This window comes from Pistacia vera, unplaced genomic scaffold (assembly GCF_008641045.1).
Source record: "Pistacia vera cultivar Batoury unplaced genomic scaffold, PisVer_v2 Contig218, whole genome shotgun sequence".
NCBI classification, from domain to species: domain Eukaryota; kingdom Viridiplantae; phylum Streptophyta; class Magnoliopsida; order Sapindales; family Anacardiaceae; genus Pistacia; species Pistacia vera.
In genome coordinates, this window is record NW_022196022.1 from 725,336 (window position 1) to 743,169 (window position 17,834).

The 17,834-nt window shown below is 36.1% G+C and overlaps 2 pseudogenes; one reads left to right on the forward strand and one right to left on the reverse strand.

Annotated features, from left to right (window-relative positions):
• The first annotated feature begins 10,322 nt into the window (after window positions 1-10,322).
• On the forward strand, window positions 10,323-11,989 carry LOC116130198 (annotated as a pseudogene).
• A 548-nt stretch (window positions 11,990-12,537) lies between these two features.
• LOC116130163 lies at window positions 12,538-17,267 on the reverse strand (annotated as a pseudogene).
• Window positions 17,268-17,834: the final 567 nt, after the last annotated feature.

Consider the following 17,834-nt stretch of genomic DNA (forward strand, 5'->3'; position numbering starts at 1 on the left):
ATGGAGATCTCCCAATACGATGGGAAGATCGATTTCGGGAGTTGGAAGAAGAAAATGAAGGCTCTGCTTTCACATAATAAAGTCGGCCTTGCACTGGAGAAGGATCAAAAGAAATGGTCCGAGGAGAAATTGAAGGAGAAGCAGGAGATTGATGAAGCAGCCTACAATCTGATCGTGATGAACCTCTCAGACAGTGTACTGAGAAAGGTTGATGGAATCGAAACCTCCCTAGGGTTATAGGGTAAACTCGAAACTTTGTATGCACTTCAATTTGCACCAAACTTAGCTTTTCTCAAGGGTGCTTTGTTTTCTTATAAAATGGATAGTAGCAAGACAATAGAGGAGAACCTAGATGAATTCCTAAAAATGACCTTAATTTTAAAGGGCACAAATCAGGAACTAGGAGAGACTAGTCTAGCCATGATACTGTTAAACTCCATTACAAAAGATTATCTTATTGTTAAGAATGCACTTCAGTATTTCGGTACTGTCCCTAGTGTTGACTTGATTGTGGCTGGTCTTAAGGCTAGAGAACTTGAGTTAAAAGTCCAAAAACGAAGTGGGAGTAACCTGTTTGTTAGGGGAAAACCAAATACCTTTCAATCTGGTAAAGGCAGTCAACCTAGCCAGGGGTCCAAAAACAAGAAACGGGGTAAATGGAACAATAAGCATAAGGCAGAGTCTAGAAAATGTTTTTTCTATAATGAAACTGGTCATCTGAAAAAGAATTGCTTTGAATGGCTTAAAAAACAAAAGTAGGGAAACACAGAGAGTAACCTAGCCTCATCCAAACACTTAGCTGAAGAAACAGAGGTGCTTACTGTCTCTGTTTTTTACAATACAAGAGAGTGGGTGTTAGATTCTGGGTGCTCTTTTCACATGAGCCCCAATAGGGACTGGTTTCATGACTTTGAGGAATATGATAGGGAAATTGTGTTCATGGGGAACAACAATGCCTGTAGGGTCAAAGGTAAAGGCAGTATAACCTTTAGACTCTGTAGTGGGAAACTAATAAAACTTACTCATGTTAGGTACATTCCAGAACTTAAAAGGAACCTCATATCCTTAGGAACCTTAGATGAGGAAGGATGCTATTACAGAGCTGAAAATGGGTGGCTGAATGTGTATGGAAACTAGAATCTAATTCTGAAAGGAGAAAAAAAGAATGGGTTATACATCCTATATGGAGAATATTATTCTGATTGCCTAAGTTCTTCTCTTGTCACCCCAAATATGTCAGTAACAAAAAAATGGCACCTTAGGATGGGACATATGAGTCAAAGGGGACTAGATATCCTAAGTAACCAAGGCATGTTAAGAAAGGACACTACTGCAACCTTAGAATTTTGTGAGAACTGTATTTTGGGAAAACAGCACAGAGTCAGTTTCCCAAAAGGCATACACCTGGCCAAAGGTTGTTTAGAATACATACACTCAGACTTATGGGGACCTGAGAGAGTGAGGTCTCATGGGGGCAGTAGCTACTTTATGTCCATTGTAGATGATTTTAGCAGAAAAGTGTGGATTTACACCCTTAGAACTAAGGACCATGCTCTGTCTAAATTTCAAGAGTGGAAAGCCCTAGCGGAAAACCAACTAGACAAAAAGGTAAAAACTCTAAGGACTGACAATGGATTAGAGTACTGTAACACTGAGTTTGATAAGTTTTGTAGTGAGCAAGGAATCCTAAGACATAGAACTGTGAGAAGAACCCCTCAGCAGAATGGGGTAGCTGAAAGGATGAACAGGACACTCCTGGAAAAAGTCAGATGCTTGTTGTTCACTTCAAGGTTACCTAATACCTTCTGGGGAGAGGCCTTGTCCACTGCAGCCTATTTGATAAATAGGAGCCCCTCAACTGCCATAAATTTCAAATGTCCTGAAGAAGTATGGTCAGGAAGAAAGCCTGGTTTAAGCCATTTGAGAATCTTTGGGTGTGTAGCCTATGCACATACAGTGGGAGGAAAGTTAGAGCCTGGATCCACCAAGTATGTGTTCCTAGGATATCAAGATGGTACCAAGGGTATAGACTCTGGGACAGAAATTCACCAGGGGTAAAAATCATCATCTCTAGGGATGTGGTCTTTAATGAAGGGGTGTTCCCTTGTAAAACCATTGAACAGAACACTGGTACAAGCACCCCAATTGAACCTACCAAGAATACAACTGAGAGTACAACCATTGAGGTGGAGCCGTGGGTCAGCAGGCTGAACCACCTCAACCCAATGAGGAACATGCACTTGAAAACCAACCAGAATCAGAGGATCCTGGATCTGATAGTGAAGAAAATGAAGCAGATGCCTCAGAGCCCCAACATGCACAATTAGAACACTATCAACTTGCCAGAGATAGAATAAGGAGGGAGGTAAGACCCCCTGCCAGGTTTTCTTATGCTGAACTAATATACACTGCTTTGCTTGCAGGAACAGGGATTCAAAGAACAGAACCAGACTCATATGAAGAAGTAATGAACTCTAAGGAAAGGGAAAAATGGAGGCAAGCAATGGAAGAGGAAATGAGGTCACTTGAGGTAAACAGAACCTGGTCCTTGGTTCCCAAACCCAAGGATCAAAAACTAATCAAATGCAGATGGTTGTACAAGATTAAAGAGGGAATCTCAGCTACTGACCCCCTTAGGTACAAGGCCAGGTTAGTAGCTAAGGGTTACACCCAACGTGAAGGAATAGACTTCAATGAAGTCTTTTCCCCTGTAGTCAAGTATAAAACCATTAGGTTAATGCTCTCCATTGTTGCCCATTATAACCTAGAGTTAGAACAGATGGATGTTACCACTGCCTTTCTGCATGGTAACTTAGAAGAGGAGATTTACATGAGCCAACCCCTAGGTTTTATTGATCCCAAGAAACCTAACCATGTGTGCATTCTGCACAAATCACTGTATGGACTGAAACAGTCCCCGAGACAGTGGTATAAGAGGTTTGACAATTTCATTGTAAGTATAGGATACACTAGGAGTAGATATGATAATTGTTTCTATTTTAATTTGAATCATAATCTGCCTGTATATCTTTTACTGTATGTGGATGATATGTTACTTGTGAGTGAGTCTAAGTCTAAAATTCATGAGTTAAAAGGCCAGCTTAGATCAGAATTTGACATGAAGGATCTAGGAAATGCCAAAAGAATCCTAGGAATGGACATTATCAGGAACAGGGGCAAACATGAATTAATCATTAGGCAGAAATCATACTTAGAAAAACTAGTGTCTAAATTTGGTATGGCTGACTCAAAACCAGTGTTTATGCCTCTTGCAAACCATGTTGTGTTAAACAAGAGCCAATGCCCCACAACTGAATCTGGGATAATCAAAATGGAATCTGTCCCCTATGCTAATGTTATTGGATCTGTGATGTATGGAATGATCAGTATTAGACCAGACCTGTCCTACTCTATTTTCCTACTGAGCAGATTCATGGCAAATCCAGGCAGTGAGCACTGGACTACCTTAAAGGGAGTATTAAGGTACATTAATGGTACCCTAAATGTTGGTCTAAACTTCTGTAAAAGGCATAATACACTTGACTTGGTGGGTTTTGTAGACTCTGATTTTGCAGGTGACAAAGACATAAGGAAATCCACCACCTCTTATTGCTTTACCCTTGGAGGAAATTGCATTAGCTGGAAGTCACAACTTCAGCCCATTGTTGCTCTTTCAACAACTGAAGCAGAGTATATTGTTATTGCTGATGTGTTTAAGGAAGCTGTGTGGCTGCAAGGTTTGTTAGCCGAAGTAAAACTGACTGATGGCAAGGCTACTGTATTCTCAGATAGTCAGAGTGCAATCCATCTCAGTAAGAATCCAGTTTACCATGAGCGGACCAAGCATGTGGATGTCCGCTTCCACTTCATCAGAGACTTAGTAACACAAGGGGTAATTGATCTTGTAAAGGTATCCACTGAAGATAATCCTGCCAATATGGGAACCAAGGTTGTCTCACCTGCAAAGTTCAAGCACTGCTTGAACCTGCTGCATGTAAGATAACCTATGAAGACCAAAACAATGATGGAACTGTTTGGGTTTGCTGCGCTGTGAATGTTTAGCATTCAAGGTGGAGATTGTTGTGAGTGAATGCTGAAACGGCGTCATACTGAATTAATGGAACGGTGTCATTTTGAGACAGCTCCTGGATGATCCTAACCGCTGATTCAGAGGAAAAACCAACGGCTGAGATCAAGCCTCCAGTCAACACTATAAAAGGATTAGGGTTTCTTATTGTAACAGTAGGTCAAACATAAAAAGTCGAGAGCCGTTTTTCGTTTTCTTTGGTGAAACTAGGGTTCTTTCTTTGGGTCTGATTTCAGTGTAATCTGTGGGTTTCTTGAGTGGTTTGGGTTAATCAATCAAGGGAAGAACTACTGTGTTCTTGTTATAGGGATTTCCAGGTTAGAGGAGTCCTAGGGCAGATTACGGGTTTGAATCAGAGTTGTTTGATATGGGTTTCTTGGGTGTCATTCTTTGTAATTGTGATTGTAATCGGTTGTTCTTTAATCATAGTGCAGCAAACTCCCTTTCCGGAGTTCAACGTGGATGTAGCTTGCTCAAATCGGACAAGTGAACCACGGTAAAGATCCGGTGTTTATTGTTTGTGGTTTTCTGGTTTCTTGCTTGTTTCTATTTGTTTTTAGGTTGATTGCATAACATTATGTTTCTTCATTTGTCATTTGTGGAAACGTATTTACAAGGTAAGTATAACTAAAGAATCCACTGCCACTTTCATTGATCTAATTAATAGTTGACTTTGAGACATTCTAGGAGGAATATGTCAACAATTAAGTTTTTAAGTAAGATATAATATAAACTGGCTAAACAATGGAGTAAAGTTTTGAGAAAATCCCATATGTAACAACTGATAAAAGTCAATTGGGAAGGGAGGTTTCTTTTAAAAAAGGCAATTGATAATATATTATAGATTTTATAAGATTAATTGAAAGAACAGATATCTAGCTAAGTTAGGATACTAAATTCCAAGATTTGGATTACTTAGTCTTTGAGCACCTATTTAATTAATTAACATAAATAAAGATACTCATATTTCATGCATACGATTTAATCAATCCGCCCAAATCAGCCATTTGGTTGCATGTCATCTCGACACTAACATCTCTAAGATCTAGGCCTCCATCTCATTAGTTTCCAATTATCTTATGATTAGATTTAATATAGAAAAATAAGTCTAAACTTGTATCTAAAATGAGATGGAGGCCTAGATCTTGGAGATCCTTCTCTATGGTTACTTATATTGGAGAGCATTGTAAGTTAAACATACAATAAGGAAAATTAAGCTACTGCTTATAGAAGATCAAGATCAAGCACAACAATTTGCCTTGTCTTTGTTTTTTAATTTCAGCATTTTTTTTCCTTAATTTCTCCTTTTAATAAAAATAAACATATATAATTTATGTAATCATCAAGTTTGAAACCTATTAATTAATTTAAGTTTCTTCATTTTTCATTTGTGGAAACATATTTTCAATGGTAAGTATAATTGTATATAGTAAAAATCTATGGTTACGGAATTGACTGATCCTATAAGGTTGAGGCCGTTGACGATCTACTAAACTTGCACACACAACAAAACAAGTGCGAAACTTAAATAGAACACTGGTGTGATCTTTGTCATAGGCACTCCGACGCTCAAGTCAACGAGGTTGAAAGAGGCTATTTAGTGAGGGATAAGGGGAGGAAGGGTTACCGGAGTTTGATGGGAGATTAGAGCTTCAATGAAAGAGTCCTAATTCATGCAAGATTTAGGATCTTAGATGCATGAATTAGGATATAGATAAAAATAGGAAGTGGATGAAATATGGTTTAAGAGGAACTCTGGGTTCTTGGAATGATATTGGGTTGTTGGGCCTAGGCCCAAGTTGATTAGTGATGAGGCCCAATTGGAGGGAAGGCCTTAATATTTAGAGAATTCAACTAGTTAATTGTCTGGTTGATGCAATGAGTTGGCCCATAATATGGATCTTGGCATAGGCCCAACTGAAATTGGGCCATGTCCTTGGGCCACATAGCAGGTGTTTCATGTTTGGGCCTAATAAGACCCAAGATGATTTTTAACCCATACAATAATTAAAGAATCCACTGCCTCTTTCATTGATCTAATTAGTAGTTTATTTTGAGACATTCAAAGAGGAATATGTCAATAATTAAGTTAAGTAAGATATAATATAAACTGGCTAAACAATGGTATAAAGTTTTGAGAAAATCCCATATGCAACAACAGATGAAAGTCAATTGGGAAAGGGATGTTTCTTTTAAAAAAAAATCAATTGATAATATATTATATATTTGGTAGGATTAATTGAAAGAACGGATATCTAGCTAATTTAGGATACCAAGTTCCAAGACTTTGATTACTTAATCTTTGAATCATGCACCTATTTAATTAATTAACAGAAATAAACATACTCATGTTTCATGCATATAATTTAATCAATCCACTCTGTGATTATTTTGTCAAATTATGAATTTGGTGTGGTAACACTTATCTCTTAGGTCATGACATCGTCTTGCATCTACACAATTATTTTTGTTTAAATTTCCAGTGTGATGACTCTCTGTCAAAGTGACCACTTTCAATCCATTCTGTTTTCCATTATATCATGTGAGCACTTCAGAGTCTGAGTGGTCACATGCATCTGGCAGATATTTTGCATAACACGTATTGCATTTTTATATTCCATTGAACCGTTTTATTCTCTTTTGAGATATTGTTTGTGGTCCATGACACTTGTCATTTATTCATACAATGTGCTAGAAAGTTTGTTTGCAATTGTCAGTGGTCCTAAGAAAGTTTGGAATAAACTTTTCCAAATGGTAAAACCATAAAGCATCTTGTTGGCCACCTGTCCCCTTTCATTGGCCAGAAGTTTTCTTTATGTTCTCTTCTCCAATGCAATTTCATTTTAAGCCCGATAATTCTGAAAGACTCTACATATTCTAAATGTTTTCATTTGTTTTACATCAGGTTTCATATGCTTAGGTAGGCTTACAAATTCCTTCCTTAATACTTTGAGTTTTTTTCGTCCTTGCCTCTATGTTGGTTACGTAGCTGTTGCTCAATGGTATTTCAAGCTATTTCAACTGAAGAGTGTCTTTAGTGATTGATCCTTGAGAGGTACTCAAGGCTAACCAGGCGGTCTCATTAATGTGGAGCTTGCTATGGTAGTTCGAAGTTCGACCAAAGGGTGGAGTTTGAAGCATTATGACAATAAGGAATGTTCTAACGACTGATGCTTAACTTTGGCTTTGTAATTGAATTGTAAATGTTTACTATAGTGGATTGGATTCATTTGGACTTGGTCCCATGGATGTAGGCATTTTTCCAAACCATGTAAAATCCCCTGGTGTACTTTATTTTGTTTCATGAATGTTGGTTTGTATTGCTGATGAATGAACAAACTCATAAGCACTAAAATCAACTTAGCAACCCATTCCGCTTAGGTTTAATCAACTTGGTAAGTGATTAAAAATTTCAATTGATATTAGAGCATAAGGCTTTCAATTTATCATTCAAAATCTTCTTATCTTCCATCAAGGAAGATTTTTTTAGATTCAAGAGATTTAATCCTCTTGATGGCTTTTAACCATGTCTCATACATTTTGTCATAACCCTCATGTTACTCTTTGTAGACATCACTTGAATCATCCAAGGACACATTATCACTGTCCTCTTGGTTAGCCGTAAAGGCCAAAAAGTGTTCATCCTCATTCATCACCCCCACTCTCAGTGTCGTCACTCTCACTTAGGGTGGCAGCCATGGCTTTATCCTTTTTCTTTAGAGTGTTCTCACACTTAGACTGAATATGGCCATAGCCTTCACACTCAAAGCATTTGATACCTTTGATTTTCTTTTCACTTTCTCTTGAAAATCTTTTTGAGAAACCACCTTGACCAGATTGGTCAGAAAACTTTGTCACAAAAGGTTGTTTTCCCTTTTTAGCCACACTTGGGTTTCTCATGTTCTTTTTCAAGAATTTTGAAAAGTTTTTAGTGACTAAAGCAAACTCATCATCTTCATTGTCACTAGTATCACAAATAACTGGAGAATCAGAAGTTACCTCATGTTTCAACACAAGCCCTTTACATGATTTCTTTTCCCATCTTTTCAAGCTAAGCTCGAAAGTTTGCAGAGATTCAATCAGTTCGTCCAGTTGCATCTTGTCGAGGTTGTGGCATTCTTTAATAGAGGTTGCCTTGGACATGAATCTTTAAGGCAAAGAGCACAACACCTTCCTAACAAGTTGAGCGTCAGAAAAGATTTTACCCAAAGCAAAACCTCATTAGTGATATCACACAATCGGCCATGAAAATCAATGATGGTTTCATTATCATGCATAACAAGATTTTCATAGTCCATTATTAATCTTCTAAGCCTAGTCTTTTTCACAATATCAATTCCTTCATTTTTTACTTGGAGTCTATCACAGCATCCTTTGTAGTTTCACAGTTAACAATATTTTTCATTTGACCTATACTAACAGCATTAAAAATTGCATGAAGGGCTTTCGAGTTAAAATTAGACTCTTCTAACTCAGACTTGGTCCATTTGATCAATAGCTTTTCCTTTAGTCCCACTTCCTTCATTAGTTTTAGGTTCTTTCCAAACAACCGTACAAGCATTCCAAGCCCTCTCATCAATGGATTTCAAAAAGGCATGCATCCTAGGTATCTAAAAGGAATAGTTGGTTCCCTCCAACAAGGGTGGTCTATTGGTAGACCCTCCTTCACTGAAAAAACTCATGGTAAGCAAAACAGTTAGTGTCATCACACAAAGATTGAAGTGGTCACACACAAGTTCGCAAGACAGAAGTCACAACACACACAGAGGCGGTCACAGTCAGAAAGCTCAACACCTATGTGGTGACATAGATCCAAAATGGTCACAAGGTCTATAGTGAACAGATCTGCTCAAAATCGTGAAAAATACCCAGAAGAAAATAGATACAAAAATGCGATTTAAACACAATCAACAAGCAAGGATTAATTGAAATAACTCTTCAAAACTAGCTCCGATGCCAACTAAAAGTTTTAATCACTTACCAAGTTGATTAAACCTAAGTGAATGGGTTGCTAAGTTGATTTTAGTGCTTATGAGTTTGTTCATTCATCACCAATACAAACCAATATCCATGAAACAAAATAAAGCACACTAGGGGATTTTACATGGTTCGGCAAAATGCCTACTTCCATGGGACCAAGTTGAGATGAAGCCAATCCATTATGGTAAACATATACAGTTAAATTACAAAGCCAAAGTTAACCATCAGTTGCAAGAACAGTCCTTGGTGTCACAACGCTTCAAACTCCACCCTTTCAAACTATCACTGCAAGCTCCAAATTAACGAGACCACCCTAGTCAGCCTTGAGGACCTCTCAAGGATCAATCACTGAAGACGCTCTTTGGTTGAAGTAGCTCGAAATACCATCAAGCAACAGCTACGTAACCAATGTAAAGGCAAGGACGAAAAAACTCAAAGTATTGAGGAAGGTATTTGTAAGTCTCCCTAAGCATATGAAACCTGATGTAAAACAAATGAAACCTTTTAGAATATGCAGAGTACTTTCAAAGGAATTATCAGGTTTAAAATGAAATTGCATTGGAGAAGAGAATACAAAGAAAACTTCTGGCCAATGCAAGGGGACAGGTGGCCAACAAGATGCTTTATGGTTTTACTTATTAGAAAAGTTTATTCCAAACTTTATTCGGACCACCAACAATTGCAAACAAACTTTCTAGCACATTGTTTGAATAAATGACAAGTGTCATGGACCACAAACAATATCTCAAAAGAGAATAAAAACAATTTAATGGAATATCAAAATGCAATACGTGTTCTACAAAATATCTATCAGAAGCATGTGACCACTCAAACTCTGAAATGCCACGTGATATAATAGAAAACAGAATAAATTGAAGGTGGTCACTTTGATAAAGAGTCGTCACATTGAAAATTTAAACAAAAATGATTCTGCAAAGGCAAAACAATATCAAGACCTCAGAGATCAATGTTACCACACTGAATTCATAATTTAACAAAATACTTACAATCAAATCAGCCATTTGGCTGCATGTCACCTTTCACACCTAATTTAATTGACTTGACTTCATAATCGGACACTTTATTTGCCTCCTTTTGAGGTTAAGTAAATCCTATTATGTCTTTTAGCTAACCATTTCTCATAGCTTTTCTTCCTATATATTATGATCTTTACATATTCTTTTCATCTCATGAACAATTAATTAAAGCTAGCTAGAAGATTCATTTTGCTAGCCAACATTTCACAAAATTAGCAATGGACCTCTTCTTCCTTTCTGGCTTAATCTTCTTTACTCTTTTCCTTGCTGGATCTTTTGCTTATCTCTTTTGCAACGAATTTAAATCATCTTACTCTAACCTTCCTCCGGGCAACATGGGCTTGCCATTCATAGGGGAAAGTCTTGATTTTCTCAACACTGGCCGAAAGGGTCATCCTGAGAAGTTTATTTATGATAGAATAGCCAAATACTACTCTCCAATCTTCAAGACTTCAATCCTAGCTGAACCAATGGTTGTTGTTTGTGGTGCTGCTTCAAACAAGTTCTTGTTCTCCAATGAGAACAAGCTTGTCCAAGCCTGGTGGCCCGACTCAGTTAACAAGATCTTCCCTTCATCTACACAAACATCCTCCAAAGAAGAATCCAAGAAGATAAGGAAAATGGTACCGAACTTTCTAAAGCCAGAGGCCTTAATGAGATATATCGGAATGATGGATTCAATTGCACAGAGGCATTTTGAGGCTGGCTGAAGTTTTCCCACTTGCAAAGAGATACACTTTCTGGGTTGCATGCAAAGTTTTCTTAAGCCTGGACGATCCTGAGCATGTTGCAAAATTTGCTGATCCTTTTATGTTTTGGCTTCAGTCTTCCGGTAGATTTTCCAGGGACTCCATTCAACCATGCTATCAAGGCCTCAAATATGATCAGGAAAGAGTTGATAGCTATTATCAAACAAAGGAAGATGGATCTTGCAAAAAACGAAACGTGTCCGAAAGATATCTTGTCACATATGTTACAAGCAACCGATGAGAATGGTGAGCACATAAATGAGTTAGACATGGCCCATAAAATTCTTGGTTTATTGATCGGTGGCCACGACACAGCGAGTGCCGCCATGCAGATAAAGACAGTAACACATACGTCTTAGTTTAACCCGCCTTAAATTATAATTTTCCACGAAAAGGATCTAATAACACAGCTGATTCCAACTGTTTCCACTGGATTTTCTCACTCTCTCACACACAAACACAACATCATTTTCATTTGTTCCTCTTATTCCAAGCTCGTTGACTTGCTATTAACAATTATCTTTTGTGAAACATATGTATAGAACAAATGGGAATTGCAAAATTGAAAAAGCCGGGGGAGTTGTTGAACTGGGAAGACATTCAGAAAATGAAGTATTCATGGAACGTTGCATGTGAAGTTATGAGACTTGCTCCTCCACTAGGGTGCTTTTAGGGAAGCCCTTAATGACTTGGTCTTCAATGGTTTCTCCATTAATCCTAAGGGCTGGGAGGTCAGTTCAAGCTACAATATTCATATATACATTAACAATTGTCCATGTTATATACAAAATTGACAAGATTTTCTAAAAGAATTATAATTATTATTTGTAGTTGTATTGGAGCGCACATTCAACACACAGGAATCCAGAATGTTTCCCAGAGCCCGAAAATTTTGATCCAACAAGATTTGAATAAATGGACCAGCTCCATACACATTTGTTCCATTTGGAGGAGGACCTAGAATGTGCCCTGGAAAAGAATATGCACGTTTGGAGATACTTGTGTTCATGCATAATGTGGTGAAAAGGTTCAATTGGGAGAAATTGATTTCTAATGAGAAAATCATAGTGGATCCAATGCCCATGCCAGCTAAGGGCCTTCCCGTTCGTCTTATTCCACACAAACACGTTGATTAATTATATGACATAGAGCTTAGCTAGCTATGTCTTAGCCAGCTCCAATATCTTTCTTTATGGTTAATTATATAAGAGAGTGTTGTAAGGTTAAACATATGATAAGGCAAATTAAGCTTCTGTTTATAGAAGATCAGGATCGCGCACAACAATTTGCCTTGTCTTTGTTTTTTAATTCCAGCATTTTTTTTCTTTAATTTCTCCTTTTAATAAAATAAACATATATAATTTATGTACTCAACCTGTTTCAAAAAAAAAAAAAAAAAAAATGATATAGATAGCTTCTCAAGAACTCTTAATTTCTTATTTATATATACCATCCTTATTGTTATTTATTACCAAAAGAGCATAGCAAATAGCTAGGTTGGTGGTTGCAGGATAAAAACTTCTCACTCATTGTTATAACTAATTCAAAGATACAACATTATATTAGATTATACATGTTCTCTGCCCCTTCTATATAATTTAGGGTTGGGGACTGGAACAACAGTACAGATAAATCATACCCATTACATTACAAAAGAATTAAGAAAAGAAAATTGTATAAAGATTATATTCTGTATTGGATTTCTCAAACAGTATTCTTGGAAGGCAACGGAACCCTCCTTCTGTATTCGGCAAGAGCCCACAGTGGGTAAATGTTTTTATAGACTGCGTAATGTAACATGCAGTTCTTCATGAATACTCCTGTAATTTCCTGCAATTGTATAATTTAAATTATTATAAGTGATCAATATTTTTTTTCATTTCCTTTAAGTACTTGTTTTAACATACGAGTGTTTTAAAAGTGTACCTGTTGGGGAAAATCACCATCTTCTAGTTGAGAATTGATTATCAACATAGCTGCACGGTGAATAGGAGTTGGATCTCTTTCCGCCTATATAAAAATCCAAAGAGCAAGCACATGAGAAATAAGTTAATAAAATGTATCGCGTCATTTATAAATACAGATATTAATTAATTTCGTGGTTTGTCGAAACTGACCTGTCCACTGTGAATTAAACCCATCATAGCCCATGCAGTATGAACTAAATTTGATCTGTTTCCTTCAAGAGGTATGTATTTCTAAATCACCGAGAAGAATGGATACACATGATTAGTTCATTGGTAGTTGGAATTATAATGCGTTTAAGAAATTAAATACAAATACATAAGTAAGTTTAAAAAGTGTAACCTTTTCTGGGCAAGAACGATAACTCTCTCCCCAACCACCATCGTCTCTCTGTGATTTAAGAAGAAAATCAACCCCTCTACGCATAGCTGCAGAATTGTTGTAAGTCTTGCCAGCTGCTGCTAGTCCTCCAAGTGCAAACCATGTACCATATGTGAAGCAAACTCCCCAATTTCCATACCTATAGATAAAAATATATTATTGGAAAATATGAATATCATGCATATGTAATCTATGTATATATACTACTTGCGATTGATATATAATTAACAATATTAATAATACCATGAACCATCAGGCAGTTGGACGTTTTCCAAGTAGCCAACTGCATTTGCGATGAAATTTTCAATCTCTTTTTTTCTATGTCCTGGATATGACTTCTTAAACAAAACTAAAGCATGGATAGCCGATGACGTGCACTCAACATATTCATGCTCAATCACTATGTCCGCAAAAAATTCTGTGGGATTCAGTAGCTGAACATAAATACATAATAGCCAGTGCCAGTCATTAGTATAATTGTGATACATGATTGAGAGGAAATTCAAATGATCTAGTTGAATACTTAAATCATTATGTAGGTTCAACAACTTACTTCCAACCATTCTTGGGCTCCAGCTGGCTCCCAGGCGGCTAGACCTCCATTTTTGCTCTGCAGAGAGCCAAACAATTGACCTTTTTATTGATATAATATAAATACAGGAAACAAAATCTTGAAAAATATGTATGAGGAAATATTTTTGAAAACTTATTGATATATGCGTACCTGTAATGATATCAGGATATTAACAGAATCATATAACCTCTCAGGTTCCATTTTCTCACCAACGATTTCTGGTGGCATCATGGAGAAAAGCAGGCAACACTAAAAAATAAAAGAAAGGGACAGTATTTATGGAGAGATACAAGACAATAAAGAAATAATTTTAACTTGTTTGATAAAGAAATTTATAAATTAATTTATAAATACCTTTAAACCTTCAGCAGTACAATCAGAAACTTGCCATCCATGATCCTGATCAGAGAAAGTCCAGGATCCCTTCGAAATATGTCGATGCATTCCCTTGAAGTCATCAGAAGGATTGTCCTTCACCTTAATTTACGAGTAACATATACAATTATTAGCTCCAAGGAACTTTCAATGGAATTAATATTTGGTTTATTAAATGTTAAATGATTACCTGAGATGCCTTGATAAATTCGTGTCCTCTTTTGAGTACAGGTCCTATTTCGTCAGTGAGATTGCAAGCAAGCAAAGCTTGAATAGCAAAACCAGCATCCCACTCCTGGCTTCCAAAACTCTGCATGTGTAACAATGGCGTGCAGGGCATTTATGAATGCAAATCAAAGATAGAATACATTGAATGTGATGATAGTAATAAATTAATTACCTGCATCTTCATTCCATCTTCAGCAACCCACAAGTAATCTGATATCCTAGCAAGATGCTTCTTGAAATAATCCCCATTTGGATCTTCCACCCAACAAGCTAACACAGCATAACACCTGTGTATATATATAATTCAATGAAGAGAATAGAAATGTGTGTACAGAATAAAATTTGATGCTTGCATATTAATAAATGGCATACCTTTTCTACACATCCAATGGTGATGTATCGACTATTCTCATCTTCATGAATGTGCTTCATTGTTACTTGAAGTGCTTTCTCTCTTATCAACTTGTTGAAGGCCAACGTGTAGAAAGGCTCAGTGAATATATAAGACTGTCCCAAATCAAATCTTGCATCAAAGGATGGGGAATAAGATCCTCCTGCAATTACAACAATTTTCAATTGTAATTAATATTCTTTTTATAATATTAATAATAAGCAAGCATATATGTATGTGTAATTTTTTGTAATTATAGTCTCACCTTGGCACACAAATGGCGTACTTTCCTCCAATTAACTTGATTGTAAGGTTGAATGTAGAGCTCTTCCCTTAATTGTAGAATGAGAGTTGTAATCGGGCCAACAAATTTCTTGCCATATAATATGACATTGGCATGTACACCATGCGGCAGTAACACCACATTTTGGCTGCATTTTTTAAGATCAAAGTTATTATATAAATAATTGTTAATTAATTTTAAAATCTGAATCCAAATTATGCAAACTAACCTGGATGCATGGAAGGAATGAAGGAAGAATCCAAAATTCTGGAGGCATTGTTTGCTTCCAGACCACTCGAAAACACCAAGTATCTACACAAATAAAAGAAAATTAATGCTTAAAACAAAAGATATATTTATGCATTGATGACCATTAACTAAGTTAATAATAGAGTCATAGGTACCGAAAGCCACGTTTTTCCCCAAGAAGGAATGTGAATGACACCACCACGGTCAGAATCCATTTTCGAGCTCTAGCACAAGCATTATCTAGACCCCCATCAGGTCCTTCTCCAAGGATACGCATGCAAATGTGCTGAGAGCTGTACAAAACATAGTGCTGTGACCTTCAATATGTAATCCCCACCCACCATCTTCATTCTGATGATATATGTTTGTATCGAAGGATTTCCTTCTTATACCTCTGCTGAAATACAGTGTCCAAATGCCCTGTAATGTAGGTGCACATCACCTGTATATATGCAATTTTATTTATTTAGCTAAAGATTATAATCTTTGCATGGTTACATATACGAAAATCCTAATATATACACAAATAATTACCATGGAGGAAGGAAAAAAAGGACCAGCATTTTCAGCTGGCCAATGGCCGTCGGAGGCTTGCAAGGCTGAGAAAAATGGACCGCCCTCCTCAACGAGGCTGTAGCTGTTTCATACGTTATTTCTTCTCCATCCTCCACCTTTACCGCTGGATTGTTTGCTTGAAATTTTTCTCTCCAAGAACTAATTTTTTTTTTTTTTTTGACAAACAACATTAGTGAGTGAAGAAAATTAATTATTCATTCAATTAATCTACAGTTATTCTTCTTCATTAATAAATTAATTTTATATACTGTATTAACATGATTGGTTGATTGACATTTGAAAATGGAGGTGTTTGTATGTGTCATGTAGGAAGAAGGAGCAACAATATTGAGGAAATAAAATGTGTGAATGAGATGGGTTGACTTGTATTTGTATTTGTATTTGTATATGTAACTACTATGAATGAGAAACACATGAATTCATTAGCTAAAAGTAAAGTAAGAAGAAAGTGGAAATAATCATCTATCCAAATTCTTAATCTTTAAGTCTTCGTCAAGTAGGTCAGCTTTAATTCTTCCGTCTTTTAACTTAACAAGTTATTGATCTTTATAGCTTTTCTGAAAATGACAAAATATTCGGACACCCCACTTCCATGAAATTTCTCGCCACAAAATTCTGTATCTTTTTATAGTGCTAATAAATAAATAAATGGTGTTCTTGATGATCATTTCATGATATATCCGCAGTAAAAGTCTCATCTGTGGGATAATGGCAGACAAAAATTATATACTAATACATGATAGGGTAATATTAGTTACCTTCTACTTTGTAGATGATAATATTTAAAACCTTATCTTATTTAAGCTTTAACATGGAACATAATTACATGATATTAGTAATATATATACATTAATACAGGATTAATATACCAAAAAAATGATAATTTTTTTTAAATATACAACAAAAAAGATAATCAAAATAATTAGAATAATTCTATATGTAAAAATTATCTATAAAAAAAATGATATGTGAATCACATAGCACCGTCAAGTTAATTTGTATGAATTAGTGGTGGAATTAATTAAGTTAGATAATCACATATGCATTGAGAATATCTGAACTTTCATTTATTTTGCATTAAATTTAGTGCTGCACGTAATTCAAGTTGGACTTATCTGAAAATGGAGATGAATTGTGTGTTGGAAAAGAGACACATGTGCTTATATAAATAGAAATGGTTGGTACCAGTACCTGCATTCGCCAGAGAAGATCACCACTGGGCTTGACCTGAAACCGATTGTTGTAGAAATTTTGACGAGCAGCTTCAACCTCAGCTCGCTGCTCAGGAGTCCCTGCTTCAGGATCAAACTCCCATGTTTGCCTTCCCACAAAGTTGTTTGTGCTGTAAATGTATGGATCATTGCCACCTTCTGCAATCTTAAGCTTCCACATGATGATGATATGCTTCTTCTCTTTTGCATGCAATAACAATCAAGTTCAATGTTAAATTGGTGATTATATTAATTTTCATGCAGCTATTAGAGTACCCTTTCAGAGTATTTCTAAAACGAAATAGAGAGAGTGAAGAGAGGTTAAATATATGTGATGATGTACATGTATATGTATATACCTGTGAGATAGATAGAGAGATCTGATGATAAAACTAAGTTTGAGCAATGAAAATGGTGGCAAGTGGAAGAAAAAGAAGAGATTAAGAGAGAATTTAATGAGTTAGGAGAAGAGGCAACACAGCATTTATATATAGTCAATCACACAACCACCATGCCATTACCTTTGATCCCTTTACTCAACTTTTCCTCTTTTGCTCAAGTCAATAACTCTTGGTCTAGTTACACGTTTTAGAATATAAATAAGGTTAAATATATAAGTTTATATAAAAAAATTGATGTGATATAAAATGAGTAGATAATATTATATATAAATAAATAATTTCATACATTAATTGAATGATAAATCTTGCTTATGAATATGTATTTGTATTTGTATTTAATAATACTT